The following is a 4,525-nucleotide window of genomic DNA, read 5'->3' on the forward strand; positions in this document are numbered from 1 at the left end:
GACGACTCGACACATAAAACCACTCCCAACACAAAAATTCACACCACCAATTGTACAAATAAAAATAAAAGAAAGGATAGAGAGACACATGAACCTGATAATTCAATCAGCAAGTGTCTGTAGCGGGGCGGCTGCTATGATCAGACAGGGCCGTAAACATCTCTTGGATTCTCTGATATCTCATCGGGGATGTTGCCAAACATCCCCACACTTGACTCATTGCATCCGCAAGAATTAAACGTAGTGACCTGCCAAAACAGAACCAACACCAAAACGAAACCAAACCAAAATACAATACAATACAATACTCTACATCCTCGGGCTGCCTCCCGAGAGCGCTAAGTTTAAAGGTATTCAGCCAGACCGTACCTGATATGCGCTATGGTGGTCTCAGTGCACACTTACCCAAAACATTTCCATCGAATGCCCGGAAATTTACATGCCATCTCCATAGGTTTGTCAGTATAATTGGCATGTTCAGACTGCACCTGTGGGTTTCCCTAATCCACTTCACAAGATATACACCGATGTTATGTAGCTTCACCCTTCTCTTCTTCTTCCTCGAACCCTCTTCCCCACACTTATTAATTTGAATGATTGATATGGGGAGAGGTTCGGTACACACATTCATCTCATCAGACTGCTCCGCCTTCTCATCCTCACACACCATCTGATCCACTAGTGACTCTTCATCAGATAAAGGATTCATTGGTGTGGTATTATCCTCCACAACCTCCTCCTCCATGTGAGAATAATCTCTAATATCATCAGGTAATGGTGAGAGACGCTCTTCTATTTCTATCTTCATTTTTAACTTCTGACACTTGGAAACTAGGCAGCTGATTCGATCTTCATCAGAAAGGTTGGGTGCTAATAAATACTGCTCGAGTTTGGACAAACTCGCTTCCAAGGTAGCAAGCTTTTTCTCCTCCTCGGTCTGATAAGTATAGACACCCTCGGGCTCAGGATATTCCTCGGGATGATACTGTCGGTATCCCTGATACGGTGTTGAGATGTATGCATCCATCATTTTTTTATTCCAATACTCTGGATTTTCCAAATACACCGCGCACACATCCTCATCATAAGAAGTATGATAACGACCGCAACAGAAACATCGTCCATCCGTCCTTGGCTCATAATAAGTATCCTCGTCCCGATCCCATCCATCAGAGTAATAACCATCCTCCACCGTTGTATCATAATCATAAAAATATGGTGGAGGGGAAGGATTATCATAGCAAGGCATCGGTGGTTCTGCCAATTTCGCTCTTTCCCGTCTAAATCGGGCCTCGTGGCAACCGATACACGGGTGAAGTGGTTCCCTACACAAAATGCATCTAAGAGAGGTGCATAATATTGTAAGATCTGTCATCCTGCACAAACACAAAAACACAAGCACCACGCATAAATCTGAACAAAACAAAACAAAACAAAACTGACACTATTTTTGGATTTTTATTATTTTTTATTTTTTATTTTTATTTTTATTTTTTTTAAACTAAAACTTAACACTAAACACTTTGCGCACGCCTCCCCGGCAACGGCGCCATTTTGATGTCTGTCGTTATGGACATGCAAAAACCGAAATAAACTAGTAGCTAGAGTAAGTCGGATATCGAACCAGAGGAGGATTGTGGAAAGTGTTATTATGCTAAGTATTAATTAACTACTGCTGAAAAGTAAAACTCAATTGATAGTTTGATTGTTTGATTAACTAGGAATTACAAAAATAAAAAGTTGTAAACAATGGGAGAGAACAATGGTTCCTCCGAATTTTGGAATTGCAGTTAACTTCAATTATATGTTTAATCGAACACTTACATAGACATAAGTGGACTAACCTAATCAACTAATTGTGATAACCAAAGACTAAGTACTCCGGTCAATACATAACGGGAGGTTATGTAGTGGTTACCAATCACAATTACCAACCCTAATCCCATAACAAATATATCCCAATTACTAGAACTCTCGGGAACTGAATGATCAAAGAATAAGGTTAAGCAAATGCAATCGATTACAATTAATTAACTAAATCATAAGTGAAAAGCATCGAATGCTTAGATCACTGAGTCAAACGATTGTCACCAAACACATAAATTCTGTTAACTTACAAAAACCCTCCATCCGGAGGAAACCATAAAACAACTAGCCACTCATGTTGGTGGGATGATCGTTGTAGGTTTGAACCATGGTTGATTGCATCCCTCCTGTCGGCGTGTATCCTGCCGTCAATGATGTTAATGATATATGATGTTTTTTTTCTCTTCTTTACGTGAATGTGGGCCAATCAAATAATCCACAAGTCTCCTCTATGAATATGGCCCAAACCAAAAACAAATCCCCAAAGTCTACGTAAAATGATAACTACTTTTGGGCCTTGGTCTGCGTGAAATAAGGCTGCACCCAATTCTTCTCACATGTGCAGCCCACTATGATGATCTTGAAAAATAATAAATCCTCCACTCAAGCCCACATGTCCTTTCTTTTCACGTGAGTAGGCTGCCTTCCTTATCTGCATGAGATTGATGATGATAGGATGTGAATGATGTTGAAGATGTATTGAGTTTGTAAAAAGAAAACAATAATTATCTCCCCACTATCGATGCCTCCAATGTCTCGTGCTTGTTGACTGCCTTCCTAAAATTGTCCCATCAAGTCAGCATGTCTCGGCTGCTTTATGTTCAACCGTAGCTTACGCAAATAAACCATAAGCTACGAAGGAAACATTCTGTTTCTTTCTGATTCTTTTCTTTATTTCTTGGCCGTAGGTTACACATGTGACCGTAGGCTACATTTATTTGTTGTGACTCCACTAAAAGCTTGATTTCAACTTTCACTTAATTACTCATAAGCCTTTAGACTTTATTTCTTTGTGTTTCTTGCATATTATAGCTATCTCTTCGACCCAAACGACTTCGGTTAATGTATTTCACTTGATTATCATTCCCGGTTGTTCCGCTTCATCACTAAGCTCTCCAACTTTAACGAATTACGCCAATTAACCTGTAAACCACAAGAACTCGTAGTTAACACATTCGAGACGTATAATCACGTAAAACGCATTAAAACACATAATAAAATACACTTTAAGGAACGGGTTTCACACTCTCCATCACATCCCCACACTTAACATTGATTGTCCTCAAGCAACCATTACAAACATTAGTCACCTTATTAACAAATCACCATTAAATCCCTTACCGAATTAACAATTTAAGGTCCCAAGTCATACCCGTCCCATAGACTGACACAATCGAGGTTGACAATCTGACAGATAAATGATAGGCATTTAAAATAATTCAAGACTTGCCTTACTAAAACTAACATGCTTATAATACTACACACATGCCACACGCCCCTCACAATGATCACTCCTCTCGGTTTTATCAAGACTAGCGTGTGATGTGCTAGTGTATATTTCACTCAAAACCAAATATGCTACTTTGCAATCATAAGCTTGTATAGCAATCACACCTCCACTGTATCAATTAACGAAGCACATTTCAAAAGGACTTTTGGGTTTTGGGTTAAGGGTAAAGGTAGGGAAAGATTTTTTTTTTTTTTTTTTTTAGCTTTTTAGGTTTATTTGGCGAGCACAAATGAACATACCAAACCATGACAACTTATTCACAGAAACTACTAACTTTGGGTTATTTTTCGACCCAATTATTTAACACGAATCTAACAATGATTTTTTTCTTTTTTATTCTTTTCTCTTTTTTTTCTTTTTTTTTCAACAAACATTTAACACACAATTGTCATTCATGGTTGGTAATCAAACGGGTCAAACAAGGTGTAACAAACGAAGGGTTTAAGGCTCAACATGGTTAACTAAGGTGGGTGGAATCAACAATCAACAAATAACACAACGAAGGAATCCTAATGCCTTTATCATTTATGTGAAAACGCTAAAGCACAGTCTCGGCATGTATCAAACCACACAAGTTCTAACGCAAAGCAACATATGGCCTACTCTCAGCAAATGAACAATTATTGCAACTTCATCCAACAACTAGTAGGCTCAAATATCTCACCGACTAGAAGGAATATGGGTTTCCGACACGTAGCATGTGTAATTCCTAAAGCATGTTACCTATAGTTAGGCATCTCTTTTTAATTCTTCTCTAAAACAACTGTCAGATATACTCTCATGAAACATAAAGGTACAACCATGACTAGGGATCTAAGTTAGTTTAATATCAGTAGGAACCCTTTAGCAATTGAAAATGTTGATTTTCATGTAGTTCAAGCATACTTGAGAAACAAAAATTTTCAAAAATTTTCAATTTTTAGCACAATTTCAACCCTTCAAGCATTTAAGATCAACAATCCTACCAACTCTCTCTCGAGTTACCGCATCCCCACACTTGGGATACATTGTCCCCAATGTATGGTGCAATTTATACTCTAGACTCGAGAGATACCACCTACAAACCATGAACGGCTAATAACTAGACGACTCGACACATAAAACCACTCCCAACACAAAAATTCACACCACCAATTGTACAAATAAAAA

Source organism: Helianthus annuus, chromosome 17 (assembly GCF_002127325.2).
Source record: "Helianthus annuus cultivar XRQ/B chromosome 17, HanXRQr2.0-SUNRISE, whole genome shotgun sequence".
Classification (NCBI taxonomy): Eukaryota; Viridiplantae; Streptophyta; class Magnoliopsida; order Asterales; family Asteraceae; genus Helianthus; species Helianthus annuus.